This window comes from Dromaius novaehollandiae, chromosome 1 (assembly GCF_036370855.1).
Source record: "Dromaius novaehollandiae isolate bDroNov1 chromosome 1, bDroNov1.hap1, whole genome shotgun sequence".
Lineage (NCBI taxonomy): Eukaryota > Metazoa > Chordata > Aves > Casuariiformes > Dromaiidae > Dromaius > Dromaius novaehollandiae.
Genome location: NC_088098.1, coordinates 77257390 through 77280005, shown reverse-complemented (window position 1 = coordinate 77280005; position 22616 = coordinate 77257390). Strand labels below are relative to the sequence as shown.

The following is a 22616-nucleotide window of genomic DNA, read 5'->3' as shown; positions in this document are numbered from 1 at the left end:
GCAGGTATTTTGAATGGTGCTAAAAAGTAAGGACAATTTGTCATATTAGCTGTAGGAAAGGTGTGAATATGCTCTCACTGAAGCAAGCAGAAGTTTTCCTGGCTACAGTGAATGAGAAATGAGCCAAAAGTCCTTGGTTTTATTGTAAAACTAATATATGTCCTCAAGAAAGGCAGAATGTTGAGATTATTCTGTTCATCTCAGGCACACTTTCCTATGGCCAGACAGTGTTTTGTGAAAACCACTATCAGTTACTGCAGTCAGGAATTGCCCAGAGAAAGATACAGTAATTATTTGAGAGTGAACAATGATGCTTCTTTTTGGTGTAAGGTATTTGTCCCATTATTATTTGTTTCCTTTCCCCCTCAAGATTGTCTTTGACTGTTGTAAAAGGATGTTTTGACTTGTGAAATTTGGCCAAGCAAAAGGATAAGACCTCTTTCATGGACTGTGCTTATAGTATATAATCATGCCTAAGGCATAACAGATGTAATTTGTGTAGATTTAAATATATGAATGATCATGAGTTAAGCCTATTTGAGGTTAGGATTTACTAATCTTGCTAAAATACATTTGTTATCATCATCTGTGTTATTTTTGTCTCAAACTAAAGTTGACCTTTAATATGTACTTATAGTCTGAAATTGACTTTCAGGTGAAAAAATATATATATATACCATAGTAGAAAGCTGGAGAAAATATTGGCATTATTGACAGCAAAATATTCATTTTGCTTAACAGTATAAGCATTTCTAACTAAAATGAAATAATATGTACATTGACATCTGTTTTAAAAGCTTTTCCTTTAGGAGTGCTTGAAAAGAAACTTTTTAAACATAATTTTTGGCCAACATAACTTATGGTTTTGCCTTAATTATATTTGTCCTAATAATTATCCTAACAACTACCTGGTATGCTCATTTATATAACTCCCTTTTTTTTGAAAAAACATATTATACAATATCAAATGTTATTAAAGAATTCAAACATTTTTAAGGCAATAAAGTGTTAATCTGAAATATGATTAATCTTATAGTGAGAACAAGACGTAATATATTTTAAAAAATGTTTTCTGTGTTATATCTGTATTTTGGGGGTAACATGTAGAAATGATCTGATGATTATTATTTTTATAACAAATCCAATCTGTGTATGTAGCTGAGATTTTGAAAAGCTATCTGCGTAGCCTGAGGGAGCTGGATTTGCAGCTTCCCTTAGTGGTCTTTTCATCCTTCATATGGTGCAAGGACCACATAACTCATTTACAAACTTGTGAGAAGTTTCTATCCAAATGAGACTGCAGTCTGCTACAAAGAACCTAACTCTTCTGAAAAAAGGGCAAAATGAGGGAACAGCAAGTGCTCTCAGATGTAACATTCCTTTCACACCCTGAAATTACCAAGATAAACTCTCATCTCATGTAATATTTATCGTGTCCCTGATACCTCAAGTTTCTTTTAAGGGAGTAAACACATGCTTCTAAGGCAACTCTGTCATCTATATTAGAAAAGGGAATTATTTTTGCCTAATTATATCTGGAATTTGTGTTATTTTAATGGTGCTATTCCAGGCTAAATTTATGACCTTTCCTGAAATAAAGTTTCAAGGGGGGAGTGAATTTGTTTGAGAATTCCCCCTCCCAATCCTGAAAATCTTCTCATTTAGGTGATTTTCAGTTACACTGGAAAAACTGCAACATACTTCCTTCTGAAAACCTCAAGAAGAGGGTAGAGAATTGCACTGACAGGTTAGAAAGAGGCAAGGGCTTCAGAAACATCAGTGATGTGCAATAGCAATACATTGATGCTAACCAACCAGTTCCTGCTGTTCTTTAAGAACCTTAAGGTGTTGGATATCAATATGTATTAGAGCCCAGCTGCTGGCCATATGATACTCAGTCCAGAAAAAGAAGTGTGTGCCAGGCTTGAATTTGATTTCTAAGCTCAGCTATGCACTTGTTTAAATCCCATCCACATGTCAAGATGCCATGGTATAACCCTCAGATCTTCTCTTGTGAATGAGAAATACGATATGCAAGTTTCTTGCTCTTATGAATTGGTGATGAGTTATGTATGGTAATGAAGTTACCTGGCAAATCCACACATTTAAATCATTTAACTGTAAGTAAGTGGAGTCTTATTCATGTGATGAGTTTAAATTTCTCTACGTATATATGTATATATATTTAATTACACACAGAATGGCAAATGGCTCATTATTGTGCTCATTTGGCTAAAATATTGTGTTCACATGTATGCGAATGGAGTGGAAAGAGATGAGGGCAGAGAGTTCTGATGCTAAAATGATTGACCTCAATTTAGATATCAGTTAGGAAAGATGATAAACCAAAAGCAGAATCCAATGTATGTGACTAAAGTGCTAGAATGTAATAGTGACAGGGAATGTTACACTTCCAAGTCTTTGGAGGCCACTTGTATATTTGGCCATAGACAAAGGATGGAGATAGACCAGCTTTTCTGCCACATTTTTGGAGTCACAGAACAAGAAGGAAGGAGTAACTCAAGCCTACTGAAAGAAAAAGATTAATGTACACCCACATGCATTCACAGACATAAGTGATGACTGATAATAGAATATTACGGTTTTACTTATATTCAGGGAAAAGAGATAACTGCTCACTTTCATTTATTAATTTATTCTGGGAGTGAGTGACAAGGGCACCTTGTGTCAGCCTAAGGCTCTGTCTGCATCACTGTGCAGCCCTCTGTTGAAGATACCTGACAATATATCTTCTTCAGGTCTTCTTTGTCAGTGTGGTACAATGATACATAAGCTGCACCAGCTTGATCCCAGGAAGAGTAAAACCGATTTTGCACGGATTTGCACTGGGGCCAATTGGCCCTATATCGCAGCAAGCAGCATGGACCTATACTATTACCTCTGACGTGCCCTATTCTTTTCATTCACTGCAACCCGACCCACTTGTCCAACCTGTTCCATCTCTCTGGAACCCCCAGCATCTTCCAGTTTTCATCTTTTCAGCTGCTGTTGGCTAGGCAACTGAACTAAAAGCCAGCAGTTTAGAGGGAACTTTGGTGGGAAGCACTTGGACTGAGGAGACAGGAACAGAGGAGAACCTGGGACAGAAGACTACAATGGATTGTCTTGGAAACTGAGACTGGTACCAGTGGTGCTGAAACTGGAGGAAAAGGGATACAAGCAGGCTAGATCAAGAACAAAGAGAAGCAGACTTAGGCAGGAGGGACAAAGAAACAAGGACTAGCAGCTTTTGGAGATCAGAAGGCTGGTGAGGCACAAGGAGCTGGAATTGTGGGATAGCTGAAACTGGTCAAGAAGCTCAGAGAGAGCCACTGGGAGGAAGAAGGGATGGGGAGGACATCTGGAAGCCAGGAGAAAGAAGGATCATGGAATTCATGACAAAAGAAGGAACCTTTCACCCTTAGGCAACTGGTTTGAATCTGATCCAAGTCCATAGTGAAGAAGAAGTAATGCCTGTGGGGAGATATCAAAGGAGCTGTTGGTCTCGATCCAGTTCTTAGTGAACGGATGTCAGCATCACTGCTGGACTTAGCACAGCTGGAAGGCTTGCTGGCAGTCAGTAGAGAAACCACAGGCTGGTTGAGAAGGCAGGCAAGTCCACAGCAAGAGGGAGGCCCATGAGAGGGACTCTTGGATTGTATTCTCAGGCCTGCCACTTATTGTGTGATGCCGTGAAAGTTTAAGTAAGAACTTGCCGCTGTTCAAGGCTACTTCGTGCTGGTTTGACCACTTGTTTAATGAGTGTTAGACCTTGTTCTCATTTAAAAGTTAGACCAATCTTTATATCTCACAACCTCCCATAAGATGGGGTAAGTTGATCTGACAGCTTATGGCTGAAACCTGGCTCCAGTTCTCCTGCCCTCGCCTACCTTACCCATTCGATTTGCTCTTCCCAGCTGTAGTTGTCCTTGGATATTCTTGGATTACAGAGTCAGTTCAATTTATTACTCCAGCAGAAAAGTAGTCCAGCAACAAAAAGTGGAAGGTCTTCTCCTGGGTTAGTAAGCTTTTGGATACACATACAGCATCTTGAAGTACTGTCCATTATTGTTTTCTTAGTGCTCCTAGCGGATCATAATCACCTGTTAACATTTCAAATAACATGGTACAAAATAATTGCAAAGTAACACTGCAAGTCATCTTGCAAGTACTGCAGACCACCTGGTTTGACTGCAAAACATTTCACAAATGCAAACTTTTCCTAGCAACAAAGCCTGCTTTCCAGGCTCCCTTTCATTTACAGAGAAACAGCTCCTCCAAATGGTGACTCAGGGAGAATAGTGGCAATTGCTCTGAATCTTTCCTAGGGGATGCTGTCTCTCTCTGTTGACTGCATGGCCTCCCTCGGGTATGTTTTCACAAGAGCTTACCACTGCCAGAAGAGGGAAATCCCCTCTCTCACCTTCCCTTTTCCTTCCTAGCTACACGCTTCTCCTGCTTAATGTGTGCTGCTTCCAGCACTCATTGTAGCCCTCACAGACTAAGTCAACAAGAAAGCAAGCCCAACAGAGAGTGGGTATTTTTAGCTATTTTAGAGAGTTAGGTTGTCTCAGCAAATGGGCTGAAAATGCCAGCCAGTCCTGAGCCAAGACTGGAATGAGATGAATGAGACCTCCCTGTTTTGCCCCCCCCCCCCCCCCCCGAGCTGTGGTGTTGGCTCAGGTGCATATGAAACCAGGCCCTAAGTTTGCTTTATTCCTCACCTCCTTCATACTAACACCCCTCAGTTCCTTCACACACCGACCCACATGCATGCACACAAACACATTACCTGCTGTTTATTGAAAAGAACTCACCTAAAGAATGACTACTGAGACATTTAAAAATACATGCTGCCTAGAAAAAATATGAAAAAAAAAATCAATAATGCTGCTTAATTATAACTTTGGAAGGAGAGTACAGAATAACAAGAACATATCTGAAAAAAGGTGGCTGGCCAGCTAAGATTTTTTTTCCTGTAGGAAAGATTCTATGTACTGAAATCTGTGTCACCATGTATAATACAAAAGGAAGAGAGTTCAGATTATTGAACTCTTGTCTCCAATTTCCTCACAGGACTGCTTCTCTTCCAACTTTGCTTTCTTAGTTTTTTTGCTTCCCTCTACTTCATGTAGGAAATGCTGCAGTCATGTTCCATTAATGCAGCTGAGGAAGGTAAAAGCCACCATTCTGGTTCATATTTCATTTTTGGAGGAAAACAACTGCTGATTTAAATGATATTAAGGGGCAAAAATATAAAGATCCAGTGGTTCCTTTTAATAACTGTGGGGCACTTGCCTGCATGTCTTTTGGTTCTTCTAGTATAGCAGCTCTCGGTTAATGAAACTAAATATAAAGCTAGCATAGTGTTCTCCTGCTTCTGCTCTTATCAGTAAATGGAAACTATAGCCCATTATTTATAACTGTTTATCTCAAAGGGACTGTCAAATTCCCATCTCTGTCCTTCCCACTATTATCTTGAGAATGCAAGTGGATATTTTCTTTTTCTCAATTGTGTGATTGTAATATGACCAACACTAGCAACAACTAAAGTTCAAAGTAATTATAAACATATGACTGCTTCTGAGATTCTGGTTTTGACCTTGATGTCAAAGCATAGCTCTGGACATGATATACTTTGGATAGAGTAATTTAGGGCCTTTTTTATTATCATTACTGGATTCAGGGTGTTTCTTGACAGTATAACAGTAAATTATTTGGCCATTTTATATGGAAATTGAACTGACAAGTGTTCTAATTTAGAACTATAATATCTGCTTTTCACATATATTCTCCCTGCAGAATGGTGCTATGCTGATATCTTGACTATGATGACAGACTTTAGGTACTAGAGGTTGAGGAGAATTGAAGGAAAGAAGCTCAAGAACTATTAATTTTACTAAAGGGGGATGTTTCTTTAACTGCCTAGGGTTGCATTATTAACTGGATGATTTTGTTGGAGGAGATTAAGTTGCTAATGGAGGCACACTAGTAATCTTCAGGAATCCATGAAGTCCCAGTACGGGCTGTGCTAAAAATACATGGGGACGGTCATTAATTTTTAGCCTGTTTTCCTAAGGAAATGAGGTTTATGCAACCACACTGTCTGAGTGCGTCTGTCTGAAAGTGCCTTCCCAAAGACTTCTGAGCCAATTGGCAAGTTTTAGTGAATATTGACAGAGGATGAGACATCTCAGAGATATTAAGTTTCTTCAAGTTCTTTCAAAATAAGCTGTTAGACAGAGGAAAGATAAATTAATACCCCCAGAGATGAAAACACTTCATTGTGAACTCAATTATATGTTCAGTAAGAGAGAGTCTTTACAGGAGAGAGGTGTTACGAAAGTTCTTAAGGAAAAACTTTGATCAGAGCTTACTTCTTATTAGCCATAGAATAACATAACCACAGGGCATAAAACCACAGGCTATGTAAGTTTTATTTTCATTTTTTGAAATTATTGATGATTTTTTTCCATCATTTATGTAAGAAATTCAATCCATCCTATTCTAGAAGCTCAATTTGGTAACAGACTGTGCAGTGAATATCATTAACATCCCCACAGGCTTATGTTGTTTCTATAGTGAAACCATTTGTTTCTATAGTGAAAATAAATATTGTAGTGTGGCATTGATATGGTGCTATTGATGGGATTTTGATGTACTTTTTTGGAAATACCCTCCGTTCTTACAGAAACCAGTAAAATAAAAAGCAATGCCTTAGTGTTAATGTTACAATTGCTCATTAACATGTGGTATCAAGTTCAAGGAGAATAGTGTTTCAGATATCTTTATGATCAGCAAGCTGATATTAACTGAATACTGGATGTATTTGTACAGTGTCATTGTATGAATTTATTCTTCCAGTCTTTTTGATACAGAAACTAAGGAACATTAATTAAAGTGTGTGCTATGAAGAAGCTGATCTACTCTGTAAATGCTGGTAGTAATTTCCCATCTCCATGAAGATACATCACAGATTGCATGCTGAAACCTGCTGATTGTTCTGTCTCACAGCCAAGGCCAATGATAAATATATCAGAATCCTGAAAACTGACCATAAAGTTGTGTTGTCATATAGTGAAAAGTTTCTGTGAATGTTTAAAGAAATGATTAGATCTCTTTCAAGCACGCAAAGTGCACCAAGCCTGATGCAGAACCAGAAGGGAAGCTTGATTCCTGCATACAGAGAAGGAAAGGACATCCAAACATACTGGCTAACATGACAGACAGAGATAAAAGCAATAAAGATGAGCAAAGCAGCACAGACATTAGTAGAAGAAACAAGCAACTCATGAGAATTGAATCAGGGAGCTTAAACCCTTGGAATGGTAGGGCACAGAAAAAAGGGTTTTTCTAAGGTCAGTGCTTCTGACACTTGTGATGGACACATGAAATCTATCAGTTCTGGACTAGGGTAAGCTAAACTCAGAGAAAGGGCAAAACTGAAATCTGTGTATTTCAAAGAGCAGCAAATATGTCAGGCTGTTAAATACTTTGAAAACGTGAAGTGCTCATTACTAGTAAGAGGTATAGATGTCTTAAAAGTTGCATGTCTTTGGGCAGTTGATTCAGAAAGGTGATTTAATGTGGAAGGTCTTTATGCATGATGTGTGGCTCACAGATGTTATTTGAACAGCATTGCTAATAGCTATTGATTCAAACTAGTCTGCGATAGTTCAGACATGTACAGTGCAAAGGTGCCAAGAAAGATACAGAATAGTTGTGTGTATTTGTAAAATATTTTTTAAACATTCTCGTTGTTTTAGAGATATTAGCTAGCTACTTCTAAAACATACAAGAAATAATTATCCCCATCTGAAAGACAGTGAAATACTGGCAGTAATTAACTGAAGTCACCAAAGGCAAATAGCTTGGACAGCTTAGTTTCTGAATAGTACTCCTGAGTAGAACTTGATAAATAATGGATCTTTTTATTTAGTTCTTTTATTGAAGATGGTCAAATTGTGTGTGTTTTTAAAATAAAAAAGCTGCAAGATTCAGTTTTGATTTAATTCCAAACAAGTGTTCTGGTTTTGTTTTCTGTTTCAGCACCTTGTTATAGTAAGTCAATTCTTACATAATAATTGCAATAATTCCAATAATTTTGGAAAAAATAAAAGTAACATTTAGAAAGCATCATGTTTCTACAAACTGGAAAAACAATATAGAAAACACCAATGTTTTCACAAATTGGAAGGACAATATTTTGTTTTGAAAACATTGAAATGAAATGTTTTGACATTTTCAAAATCTTCCTTCTCTCTTTTCTCTCCCTAGCCAAAACTATTCACTGGAGGTGAGGTGAATGAGCAAATAATGATTTCCTAAGAGCTCTGTTTTTTGGGCTTATTTTTTTTAACGAAGAGTAAAGTAGTCAAATGTACTGCTGACCCTGTCTGGCACAACATGAAGCACACTAAAACTCCAGCAAAACCTTGAGAAATATTTAGTTTTGGTTCTCACAGAACCAATACTTAAAAGTTAATTAGCAGAAGTTTCAAGTAATGACTAAAAATTAGATAATTCTGAAGTAGCAGTGTGTATCAGATTATGAGAGCTGGTTAAATATTCAAGAAGAAATCCATGGCAAAGAAATAAAGATAGGGAAGCAATATGTCCAGACTATATGTGGAATGTCACTGCTTGGGAAAGTTGATATGTCTGACTGTACTGAAGAAAGTTATGGAAGTTTCATCCTCAAAATATATTTAATGGAATGCTATTTTAATGAAGAAACTAAAGCTGAGCTACTATCTCTCCATGATCAATTTCTTAATTGATTTCTTAATATTTTTTGAAAAATTAATTGGCTTTTGATCCTTGAAAGAAAAGCTAGGTGTTACTGCAAGTTAAAATTAAATCCTGGCCTCTGGGGGCTGCATCAGCAAAATGCAACACATTTGTAAGGTTTTGCTGTGGAATAAACATTTTTCTTCTTTGACAGTAAAGATAAAGACATGCTATATTTAAACTTGTGAAGGAAAGGTGAATAGAAGCCCCTTTTCCTTTCTGCAGTGTATCTTACTTCCCAGCTCTATTCATTGTCTTGCATTTGCCGATCTGAATGCTGTTCTTTTATCTACTGCTTTCCTTGATTCCTTTGTTTTCTGTTTGGCTTATTTTTTCTACTTTTTCCATATTTTATCTTCCTTTTGCTATTCCTACCTCCCTTTCACATCTTTGGGCACACACACACCAAAGTGGCAGGTAAGCTGAATCAGGAGGTGATATTCCCCGTATCCAAGAATATGAGAAATAGGGGGACAAACAACAAAACTAGTAGGATATCAGTTTAAAACAGATAAAAGAAAGTCCTTCTTTCCCCAATGGACAGTGAACTTCTGGATCTTGTTACCACAGGAGGTTGGGGAGGAAGAAAGTACTGGCAGTTCAAAAAGGGATTAGTCAAATTCATGCACAACAAGTCAATAAAAATAAAGAAAGAGGGCTAGGCAGGGAGGTACCTATTCAGAGTCCTAGTAGGGCAGTTCTGCAGGCTGGGGGAGTAGGAAGGAAAGGGACTGCAAAAGATGGCCAGACTCATGCTCCTCCTAAACAATATCTCTTCTTGCCACTCGCCATGCAGAGTGTTGGGCTAGATGGACCACTGGGCATATCCAGTAGCACATTTTTCTATTCTTCTCCATATTCTTTACCTTTCCAGCCTCTAAAAAGTCTCACTCCCTCTCTATCCACTTTGTATTACTTTTATCAGCTAATTATTCCAGGTATTTAAGGATGAATGGAAATGGAATTGCTTGTCTAGATTAGAGCTTTTCTCCATTTCATATTTGTCAGTTCAGCAGCAATGATGAGACCAAATGATGTCTTCAATTTTTCTATTTCTCTGGTCTAATGCTTTCTTAGTGTTCCACTAGTACAAGACAGGATATCTAAGATATCCAGCTTTTGGATATTCCCTGATCCAAATATAGGTGTACCCCTGAGACAAGATCAGGTATATAAAGTATGGCCAATGACCAGACTGACTTAAGAGCTCTCAGCAAAATATAGCAATGCAATGAAACCAGCTTTGGATTTATGATGGAGAGGGACAGTCTGTGGAAGAGGTTTATGTGAGGAAGAGAAACTATTTCACATTGCAAGCATTCAAAATATCAGCAGTCACATCCACAGAAAGCAATTAACCAAAAAAACTACCCATGAAATAAACCTCAAAATTTGTAAGATTTAAAACTGATCAGACACATGCTGGATTCTTTTCAATTGCCTTCTGATTGGAGTCAGCTGGACTTCATATTATATACAATTGGGCTATCAGGCTTGTTTGGCTGCAACCTAGATCTAGCTGAAGAGAAAAACCTGAAAACAGATATTCTCACTATACCCATGTGTGATCTGGAATTTTCCTTTGGTTGAAGCCTTTAAATCCCTGAAAATACTTTGTTCTGAGGCAAAATAGAACATCAGATATGCCCAAAATCCCTGCCGGGCAGGCTGCCAGTTAACAGAGTCCCAAGCTAGGCAAACTTCCACCAGAAACCTCTCTGATCTCCTTCTCCAGTTCTGCTGAAACCAACACATTCCCAGACTACTTTCTAATTTTAACATACTAGTATTTTCAACAAAAGAATTTTCCTTTACCAAAATTTCCAACCAACACTAATTTGTGCATGATTGCATGCATCCAAGTGCAAGACCTTTCAAGAGAACCTCAAGCCTCAGGAGACTGGAAATAGATCTGTGAGACACCGGCGGGACATCAAAACTTGCCTACAAGGCTCATGGGCAACCTCCTCTTCCCTTAGTTTCGCCAGTTCCCTTAGTCAGTGACTCATCTGGATACCAAAAATATTTAAGCAACAGGAATGAGGTTTTATTCAGACTAGTAGGAATGTTTTATAGGAGCGTAAGACTATCGAACATAAGACAGTACAATCCCATTTAGAACAAGTTGAAGTCCTTCAGGCACCCAGGACTAAGAATAGTGTGCATTTTTCTAGCATGAAAAAAGGGATATTCCTTCCTTAATAGGCCTCCCCCAAAATAGCCACTTAAAAGATAAAGCAACCCACTCTGAACTTTTGGTTGGCAAAGCTCATCTATTCTCCATAAAAGCAGATTGTCTTGAAGCTATCAGAGTTTTCACTGGACAACTCAGTTGCCTGTCATCAAGAAAGCCTGAGCTCAGACGGCTGTAAATGCACATAGATTTACCCAGACATGTTACCTTCAGTCTATTTTCTTTGCCTTGTAATTTAACTCCAGCTGAAGCAAGTGGATTTCTTCTGTTCCAGTGTGTTAGTAGAACAGAACATTTTGCCTTCACATCTTATTAGAGCCAACAATAGATAGGACAAAAGTATTATCTAAAAGATTCACAAAAATAATTTTTGTTATAATTTTAACTGGAGACAAAGCTGAGCCATTCACGGTTATCTAACTAAAGGGCTTTTTTATAACAAAGTAAGGCACAGCAGCTCTGTTTTGAGGAAGGAGGAGAGCAGGGCAAAGACATGATTGGTTGTGCTAGCAACATCAGTGACACCTGATCAAAGCATCTAAATGATACTAAGAATTCCTACAATATTTTGTGTTGATTTTCTTTCACTACAGGGCTCGCAATTTTCTAGGAATGTTTTCCCTCTCTTAAAACACACCTTTTTAGAGTTATTAAGTTTGGCAGGCGCAAAAGGCCACAAAGCATCTATTTAATACTGGGTTGCCAAGGAGTCTGTCTGTCTTCCAGTTTATAAGCTTCTTCCCTCTTCCTCCATCCCTTTTTTGTTGTTCAGGAGATAACATTCTAACAAGTGTCTCATATATCAGTGCTGCAAGAACACTTATCTGCAGTACATAAACACAAAAAACACACGTGCAGGTAGTCTTTGCTAGGAATGGCATCATTTGATGCAAAACTCAAAAGAAGAAAACGTTAATACTTTTCCTTTAAGAGCTTTCATTAGGCTTGTCTTCCATGGAAAATGAGATAGTTATAACATGACCTTGACAGAGTTCACCTTTGAATAAAGTACTTGACATGAATTTGCTCTTAGTGTTGTAGTTAACTTACTAGTTCCAAGTCTTTGAGGGCTCCAGTAGAGCACACTCACAGCCAATTAATCTGTTGAGCAGAATTTATCCCTGGCTACTATAACAACAAAAGCATGTTTACAGTTGCACTCTACTCTCCGAACTGGAGCAATGCTTAAGGAGATTAGGGCACAGAGATGCACTTACTCTTAACCTTTAACCCTGATTGACCAACCATCTAATGCACTAGCACTGCTAATTTAAATTTGTTAGCACATGAAACATTTAAGAATGATGCTTAAATTGTTGTATGCATAAGACTTAAGGAATTTTGGAGAAATCATGAAACAGCAAGACCTCCCGTGAGAAAGCATGGCACCTCCACTGTCTGTTGTGTGATCTCTGTTAAGTGAGATTCCAAAATCAAATAAGAAATAAATAAGAAATTTTTAGAAAATCATCTTTCCTCTGTTTTTTGGGTTTTTTTGGTTTTTTTTTGTTTTGTTTTGTTTTTTTTGTAAGAGAGAGAGGAAAAGTCTACAAACAGGTAATCAGGGGTAAGTTTCTGGTGTCTTTTTCAGAAATGTAAAAATTTCAAGGAAAAGAAAGCCAGGTATTTTGAGAGGAAATACTTATCTCCTCTAGATTGAACAGCTATATGGCAGACAAGGAAAATAGTATTTATGGAGTAGTATTTCTTTCAGGATAGGAGAGAGCAAGCCAACTCTACAAGCTGGTAAGTCCTCCTTATCACACCGTAGGAACTGAATGGCAGCCAGCAAGTGAGGAGAGTTAACAGTTCTCTGTTGGTGTAGATAACTACTTGTGAGTAAGTAAACAATCCCAGCCTGCTTTCACCCCCCTGCAGCACAGAGATCTATCCACTGCAAAACAGACTATGAATAGCAGAGATCAGGAGAAAGGCAGCTGGTGGAGAGATGGAAATTGCCACATTACAAGCTTTAAGTACTTTCACCCCAAGCCAACAATATTAAGCTCACACTCATCCATTTACCCTACTTATAAGTAATCTAGAAATCTAATCAGAAATATTTAGGGAGACATGGGAGTCACTTGTGGACAAGTTAATGCTGGTAAACTTTGCCACTGTATTTCAGAAAACAGCTTGTTTCTCAAACCAAAACACGAAGTGAGATTGGAGGCATACCACTGGTGGTTAGTGGTGAGCCTTGCATGGGAGAGTCTTTCACGTGGGTTACTACATATTCAACTATTCTCCTGCTCTTTATAGGGAATTTGGCACTAACTCAAGTTCCCCCCCCCAGTGTATTTAAAAAGGTCATTGGTTAGAGCTAAGTTTAGCAGCAAGCCACTGGGGATTTTTCTGATCACCTAAGAGGCAATAAAGCACAAGCTTTTTGGATTCTGCATATCACTTGGCAATTATCAAATCATTTCTTATTTAATGTCAACCTTCTCAAAACAAACCTGCATTCTGATGCATGCCTCAGCGAAAGCAATAGCAACCTTAACAAAATATGAAGGCAGTGTGTACTGGCTTCTTGTCTGAAGATGTCAGAGAGAGAAGGAATAGGTGTTCTACTGTATTAGAGGAAAAGGTGCAAAAGGAGTGGTTTCTTACTATGGGCATGGATTTACTTTGGGGTAGGGAGGACTTGGCCTTTGCTTTTGTTACCTGTCTCCATCACGTCTGTCCCGACACAGATACCACTTTCTCAACTCCACAGCTTCTTTCCAGCTCCCCTGATAAGCTGTGGTGTGCACTGGGAGTATACACTGCTCCATCACTCTGGCAGGGGCATCACCAGCTTTGATCTGCGCAAACCGGGGAGGAAGCTCGTACATGTTCTTGTGGGCTCCCTCAGCCTTCACTGTTGCTCTGTTCTGCCAGCTTTACCTGGAACCTATGCAACCCCAGCTGAGCTCTGGCTCCTCTGAATCATTTATATAGGATAGCACAGGGAATATATAGTACAATAAATGTGCTAGTTGTGGGATGGTGGGGAAGGTACAGAGGAGGATGCAGTGGCAGGCAGGTAGCAGCAGGAGCAGCAGAGGGAGATAAGAGGTGTACAGAGAAACTGTAGAGCAGAAATGCTGCTTTGCTTAAAATCTTAGAAATTACAAGATTTTGCAGCTATCGGACTGCAGGATTTCTGAGCTTCTCCCTGAGGATATGTCTTTGTTTTTCAGTTGCTCCAGGACAAGGTGACATGCAGGCACTCACTTTAAACTGTCTTAATGCAGAACTGCCACTACTGTGGTAAGAGCAGGCTAGAAAGCATGCCTAGCATCTGCAGGCAGCTAACCTGTGCTGAAATACTTTGCCATCAGCAGGTCCCAGGAGAATCAGTTCAACGCTAGGTCACGTATACCTGTTTCAGCTGCAGTGACAATTGGGTAGACATACCATGAGGTGAATTTGGGAAGTAATCACACAAGTCGTCAGGCCCCTGAGTGCACCAAAAGGCTGGCCAGGGCAACTACAGCTTGTTGATGCAATCAGACCCTTGAGAGCAACTGTATTCCTATCAAGGTGTATCCCTGCATCTTGCAAAGGTCTGCTTTTGGAGGGGTGTGTATTGTCCATCAGTTCCTAGAAATGTTCATCTGGTCCATTGTCCTGCCAATTGATGGGGTAGCGTAGCTCCCCACAAATGAGTTTAGAGACCAGAATTTGCTTTACATGTTATTCTGGCTGCCCTTGTACTATGAATGCAGGTGGGGGGTGGATTGGTGGTTGAAAGGTGAGTGATGAGGCTTTAACAAAAAGACCTAAAATGGTTGATCTTCATTGATCATGGGTGATACAGGCTGGTCAGAGCAATAAGAGTCTGTTGGTGCTCTCAAGGCACTGACAGATATTTTTCATTGTTTCGGGTTCCCTATAGACTCTAATGGACAATGGCTAGATATAGTGTACAATTTTTAAGGTTATTCTTTTGAAGTGTGAGGTTGTGGAGCAGAGCTAAAGGCAGGAGCAAATTCCACTATCATGGAATCAACATCTTTTACAGCTTTTGAAATAGTCATTGCAACATAGAGGCAAAAGAAAATTTAAAATATTATATATTTTTAAACATATCAAGAAGTCAGCAGGCAGCTTTCACTTTCCTGTTTTATGGTGTGTAAAGGTAAGCAGCATTTAATTTGAGTATGAGCTCTCATGAGCATGAAAACTGACCTTTGTATATAGAAAGCAATAAGCATCACCGGCTTCTCAAGATGTCCTTGTGTTTGTTGGTAAGAAGCTTAAATTTATTTTGATATACTTGAGTGTGTCTGTGTTGATCATCCAAATTGTTTACAACTGATAATGCTTTGAATAGTTCTTTTTTGGGATTCTTACCTTTATCATCTTATCTTGAGATTCAAGATAAAAATCATTATCAGTTTTATATCTTTCTTAATTTAGTAGTTCCTAGAGTCAATATTATATTAACAGGAAAACTATTTTAATTTGATCTACAGCTTGGCGTACTTCAGTCAGAGATTTATTTTCCAGTGGCCATTTTACACATTCGTTTCCCCCTGTAATTCTTCATCATAGCCCTTTGCCAGAGTTTCTGTGCAGTCTGGGGGAAGTGACAGAGGGATTAATCTCCTTCACACAGAGGAAAAAGTAGCACTCCTGCCCTTTGACCTAGTGCATATTACATGCTTACAGTGCTGTAAAAAGCATCAAATAATTCAGAATGGAAATTCATATTGATGGGAACCTTTTTACTGTATGTAAGCAGACTGTCTTAAACAATTTACAAAGATGCATAAAAATGTGTCTCTTCTTTTTGCCTTTACTCATCTCAATGAACTGAGTTCTGAACAGTGCCCAGTTGCTTTATCAATCAGATTTCCACTCTTGACTTCTTAATCATCTTAAAGTCTTGCTTGATTTGTAACATATTTGTTTGGCTAATGTCTCACACTCCACAAATAGTCTCATTTTGAAAGAATACTCACGTGTCAACAGACATTCAGTACTGGCAAAACTGGGTCAGATGGTGGGATTTGAGCTTTCTCTTACTAACACATCAGGAAGCAAAATGATCTTCAGCAGCATGGGTGATCTGCTGGTAACACTTCCTCTAATTCAGCTCAAGAGGTAGATCTACTGCAGTTGCTCAGCTGGGTTTTGCATATGTGGGAAAACCCAGTAGTCAGTGAGCTCTTGCAGTGGGCTACAACCTATTTTAGAAATGACTTAATCCGGTGGTATTTAAAGATGCGGTATTTTTCTATAGGCTTCCATAAGATTGCTAAACAACTTTGTTAACCTTTTTATTTGGTGGGGTTTCTTTTATTCATTCTGAGTGTGAATGCTGGCTTTTAATTTTTTTAGTTAGGAAGGGTTAAATATACTCTTCAGATTTTTTTTTTTAATACTAAATCCTTGAGTATACCAACTGTGTTGTTACACAAGACTTAAAACAACCATGTTAGGGCAGGGGCGGGGCCATGGCAGGGCCAGAGCTTGGCACCACTGCAGTGTCACAGAGCAGCGACTGATGGCCCCCAGCTGGGCTGAAATGGGAGCCTGGGGCTGGGGGGTGGGAGGCCCCAAGGGCCTGGTCAGGGCCAGTGAGGCTGTTAGTGCCCTCAGGGCCCCAACAGTTGCCTGAGTAATTATTAGCAGATTTAATGGCTATTAACACCTCCCCCCCCCCCCCCCCCCGCCCATAAATGACCTATCTGGAAAAAAATATGGATTCCCCATGATATTAAAAACAAAGATCACTGAGATTGTTTTAGAGCTTACAGTTGAGGACACTTGATGGGTATATATTTCAGTCAAGTTGGGCTTGGTTATATTTCAGGCAAGTTGGGCTTGGTAAGAAGAGAACTTTGTTCTTCTAAAACAAAGCTTTCCCCTGAGGAAAACCATTTGTTGCCAGTGCTGTTTGCTGCTGAGCTGCGCTTGCAGATTGATGTCTGCTCTCCCCTCCTGTAGCACATGCATCTCTAATTCCATACAGATTATTGTATAGGCTTCCTTTTAAAACCTACTGTCTCTGTGCCAGAGCTTTGCTGTGACTAGATTACTGGAACAACATCCTTATTACAGGGAACTTGATTTCCCTATGACAGCTACTGCATTTCCTTAACATCTTGTATTGCACACCTTGGTGCTCGTTCGTTTCCTCTAATTTAATAACTCAGCTATTGCAGTTCTTTCCATGACTTGCCTTACCGCTCTTGTCTGTTTGTGATGGCTGTCACTCGTTAGTCTGCAGTTACCTTTGACTGTGTCCCCACTGCAGCTTGGAGTCTGTTCCCACCTCAGATGAGCTGCCCTCATGCTCATGCTACCACTGCTTTTGCCACTGCCTAGGTTGATTTTTTTATTGCTTGGACAAAGGCACCACTCATCTTCCTATCGTGACATTAGGTGCTCAGCTCTCTCTGTGCTTTCTGGCATTCAGACTGGACATTGGGCTTTCTGACATTCCCCTAACTGTTTCTATGCTAGGCTTTTTATTCTTCCACACTGTAATAAACAGGCTGTAATAATTTCTCATTTCTGGAATCAACATCAAGAGTCTCAAGCCCATCCTTTCCTATTTTGAGCTGTTCCTGGTAACACATTATAATGGTCCAATACTACTTAGTGCTGATACCATCCTTGTCTGTTTCTCTGAATGTCAGTCTCATGATTGTCTTCACCAGTAGTTTTAATTTTCAATTGTTTTGTAGGTATCAGGTTAAATGTCTGAATTTTTCTGCAGAGCACTGTTGCTGTATATCATGTCAGTTATACCATACCCCTGAACATATACTCTGGATTTGTAGGTTTAAATCCTTCTCTGATTGTTTTCTAGAGGGTCCACTTTCTGGAAAGAGGAATGGTAGTCTTCCATTAAAAATTTAAAGGTTTCCACCCTCTTCCTCAAACTGATTTTGGGTCTCATGAGATTACAGAACGTCCTTCAGTCTGCTGTTACAGTCTCTATGTATATTCATACTATTATGTGTACTCAGCTGAATCCTGGACACCCAGTCTGCCATGTCCTGCTCAAGGTGAGAAGTGATTAGCCACTTGATGATGTCAGCTCTTAAATCTGCTGAGATTATAATCTTTGCTGGGGTTCTACACATTCTCAGTCATGGAATACAGGGTGGCTCTTCTTCTCCCTAAGGTACTGGGACCATGGCTTTTTTTCCCCACCTATTGCATTGTTCATCAATGGGGTACTGTTTCTACCTTTACGTATTTTCCACTGTGCAAGTGTTGGACCATGATGCAAGAGGGTTGAGTTTGGTCTGTCCACAGGCTCCTGCCTCCGTTCAAGAAACTGTACGCTTGTGCTAGTAGCTGTCTTTGTTTTGACTCTTACAAGTGACGATCCTTTGCCTTTGCACTTTGAAGCCATTTCTTTAGAATTAGATTGGTTGCTCTGAACAATAACTCATGTGAGCTGAAACCATATTCCCATACCCATTCGCACTCTTAATTAGTCTCCAAAAACAGAGATGGATACCTGAATTTTCGGCTTTCTAATGTAAGCATTTATTCCTTTTCCCACTTATTTTGGGATTCCAGAACTCAACAAAAGCCCATTGGTGGTATTATTTACTATTTGTCTTGGTGGTATTATTTACTATTTGTCTCCTCCTTGATGAGATGATGTGTGATGTTGAAAAAAGCATTTGCAATACTTTTTTTCCCCTCTGTTTGACCCGCTCTGTATGTAGCTCTATGCTTGGTTCCATACCTCTGTACATTTTCTGTTTGGAAGCATTCTGAGTAGGGTCAGCACTTCCACACTGCCTTTTTGCTTAATTTCCATGTGCTGTCCTGTTAGGCACCTGGCAGAGAAAGTAATGCAGTAGATAGTCTGCGGCTTTGGTGCTTCCTGTAAGGCATTGCTGACTGGAGGTGTGGGAAGACTCCAGACTTCTAAAACTCTAAGCAGTTTCTTTATTAAGTCTATTTATGAATATGTTTCAGCTGCACCTACGTTCTAGCCATATGTGTGCACAGACTGTATTTCTGGAGTCTCCTCCTCCTTTTGCCTATATTGAAGTTTGGTGTGGGTCTCCACTTAAGGTTCAAGATGTGACATTTTAGGAACAGCTAATATTTAGTAATAGCTAATATTTATGCTAACTTGCTGCTACTTGAGTGCTTGAAGTTCTTAATATTGTAGTATACAAAGAGAAAAACTTTTTGCTTGAAATTACCAGTAGGCTTTGGATTAGGAAAAGGAGCTTATTGAAACTGGAATATATCTATGTGCTCTAAAGCTCCTCTTGCAAAAAGTATGTTTTCATCTTTTATGACCAAAAGCGATCAGCAATGATTCTACATTTCAAAAAATACATTTTATATGAGGACATGGTACTTTAGCAATAAAATGTCCAGTCTATCCAGTGCTATTATGTGGGGAGGAGTGACACTCACTGGCCAGAATATATAGTGTCATAAACTAAGTGAATTTAAAGTGTCCTTTGAATGGTTTTAATATGTGTTTTGGAAACGGAGAGACATACAGCAGCTTTAGTCCCTAAGTAAATAAATAGCACCAATTATCTCCCCTTGTGCATCCTCACGCACATACATCTTTGCACCTTGGATCACTTTTTTCTTGATTTCGTTCCTTTTCAAGGTTTCCAAATCTGGTTGTTTTTCTTGAGGCCTCATAGGAATCATGGAATCACAGAATGGTTTAGGTTGGAAGGTACCTTTGAAGATCATCTAGTCCAACCCTTTGCTTAAGCAGGCTCACCTAGGAGATGTTGCTGAAGATGTAGCGCTAATATTTGCAGGCTATATAAGAATATCCAGGTCTTCTCTTTGTCTGTCTTAATTTAAAGTGGAACAGGAGGAACAGTATAAAGTACTCTGTCATCATCATCCTCAATATCTTGATAGACTGTATTTAGACTAATGTGGACAGAACATGTATTGTGCTGTTGTTGAAAATACCATATTCCTATTTCTTTTCATTGTATTTATCTGATCTTAACTGTAGGTCTGTAAAATCAATGTGTATGAGCAAATCTTGACTGAGTTGATTTGCTTCAGGAGTTCCCTTATCACCTTCAAAAAGATGTGCATTAAATATGAAGCAATAAAAAAAATCTTCTGCTCCTGTTCATCTGTAGCTAATTAATTTGCATCTTCCTGAAGCTGATCTGCTGTCATTATTATTGAAAAGAAATTGAAGTTTTCTCACCTGTTTTGGATTTGTAGCTTCATAAGTGACCTAAGACAAGGCAAGTAATTTTAGCCTGATTCTAGACAGCTTAGAACATTCAGTACCACTGCAAAGTTATGCACTATTGGATTACTGATAAGCATTAAAAAAAAATCCTTTAAATTCTCTCTTACGATATTTCTGATCTTCAGTTAGGCATGTCACTGTCTCTTAGCCATAGCCAGTTTTAAAACAACCATGTGGGATACTGAAAATAACATCACCACCACAACACAGAGTTCACAGTGAGCAAAGGCCTTATCAAAATATTTATTACCAGTACCTGACCTAAGTAGATTAAAGACAGCTCTTGTGAAGCAGCAGCAGCTGGACCTTTTGACTGCTATATGCATTGCATAGCATAGACCTTCCAGTGCAGTTATAGGAGGAAAAGGCAAGATTTTTTTTTCAGCCTGTGGAAAAGGGGATTAAGAGGTTATGCTTATGCTTTTCTGACGACGCATCCTTTCTCCTCTGTTCTAGCCTTCTGATGGAAGCTGCCCTCTCTGCCCTGCTAAACCATCTCTGCTGTTTCACTTGAAAATTGCTGGCCTATACTGTCAGCCTGTGAGTGGTGCACCTTCTTTGCACTAAGTGGAGGTATAAACAGGAAGTGCTTATCTGAGCGATGCCTACTTAAAACCTGTAGAAAGTACTACGATAATGAATGATTGCAGCTGAAATATGATTTATGTATTTATGTATATCTTAATATAATGATTCTGCTTTGTATTTTATTACAGCACATAATGTGGAAGCTCTGTATTTGTATAGCATCCATACTGACAGCTTAAAAAGTCAAAGAAAATTCATACGAGTTACCCCTGGCTTTTTGTTTATTACTAGTGTGGGTAGTAGAAGGAAACAAAGATTTTAAAATGGGGTAACGGAAATGGCAGGGATCTGGGAGCAATGAATGGGACTGTACTCAGAAGCCGCTTTACATACACGCGTTTTGTCTAGAAATGAGAACTCTAGCAATGGTAGGAGTGGAACAGCAGTCTCATAAGAAAGATGAGAACAAACAGACTAAGTAGTTCCAGGAAGTGTTTGGTAAATGTATGCTTGAGTTGTTTGATGTGGTTATCTGCTATTTCAGAGGACTAAAGCTAAGACCAGCCAAGTTCCTATGTTCCCATGGCTGTTGAGAAGAGAATGGTCTGTGCTTCAACAGACCCGAGTTCTACGTGCCTCTGACACTGCCTTGATGTACGGACAAGTCTGTTCACCTGTTTGTGGCTTTCTCCAGTCATCCATCATTGGAATTGCTAATTACCTTATTTTTATGTATGCATTTTCTTTACATGGAAAGCATTCCTACTACAGTTTAAGGAAAGGCTAAAGCTTTGCCTATGCCCATGCCTAAACTCTTCTAGTATTGGTTGCTGGGGATACACTTCAGATATAAGCTCCTTATCAACTTGTTCTTTCCCATTTGAAAAGTGCTGGCTTGCATTCCTGTGTCTCTAAGTTTGTTCTCAATGCTTTGCTCTGTTCAGGATTCTTTTTCTGAATATCACTTTCCAGTAATTGTGCGGGAAGAAAGTTTAACATTTGCCCCCTCTGCTGGCTGGCTCATCAGGACCTGGACACAGTCCCATGCCAAAAGTGCCACTAACATGTCTTGGCCAGGGCGTTGCTATCTGTGTCGCTTTTCCCTTCTCCCCATATTTTTCTAAATTTGCCAGCAATGAAGAACTAGAAATCATTAAAATGCCCACCACAAACACATTTCTCTTAATTAATGCCATCAAAATTGGTGAAACTGATTCCTGTACATAAGAGACTGGGAGAAATCAGACTTTAATTTGCATACAATTAACATGGCCTCTTCTCTTCTTTACTCCTGACAGCACAGGCTTGGCTTGGTCTTTTACGCTGTGCTGCTGAATCTCAGGCCTTTACAGGCTTTAATTCCTTTAATTTGGAGCCCGCCTCTCTCTGTGTTTCAGGTAGACCAGGAGGCTCCAGGGCTTGCGCAGGCATGAGATACGCAAAGGCCCTTGACACGATGATGGCAGTAGTGGGGGCAGTCAGTGGCAGCTACGCTCCCCAAGGGAACAGACATACAGCTAAGGGAGGCAGCAGCAGTTTTGAGGCCTGGTATGTGAAGGAGCCCTAAAGGGATGTGGCAGGAAAGGGAGCAATCGGTGTCCCGGAAGTGACATGCCTGTGCCAGTTGTGGCAGTGGAGGAGAGCCATCGGAGGGACTTTGCCATTGCTGCCTGCTCGGCCCAGCCTGGCCGGTAGCTCTTGGCCTGAGGCACTTTGGTCTTCCTTGAAGGGGCTGGAGGCAGGCTGGTGGGGAGGAGAGCTGGCAGCCCTCTTGCACTGAGGGCAATCGATGGCTTCGTCCTCTTCTGGGGGGACCTCAGCCATGGGGGGGTGTTGTGGCAGGGGCCATGCCTCTAGCTCGTGCAGCTCTCTCGGCTTGTCTTGAGGTGG

General features: G+C 39.6%; 1 protein-coding gene across 1 annotated transcript in view; it reads left to right on the top strand.

The window, feature by feature from the left end:
• LOC112984511 (potassium voltage-gated channel subfamily KQT member 1-like) overlaps positions 1-22616 on the top strand; it is a 498975-nt gene that overhangs the window by 1030 nt on the left and 475329 nt on the right. The gene's annotated exons all lie outside the window — the stretch shown is intronic.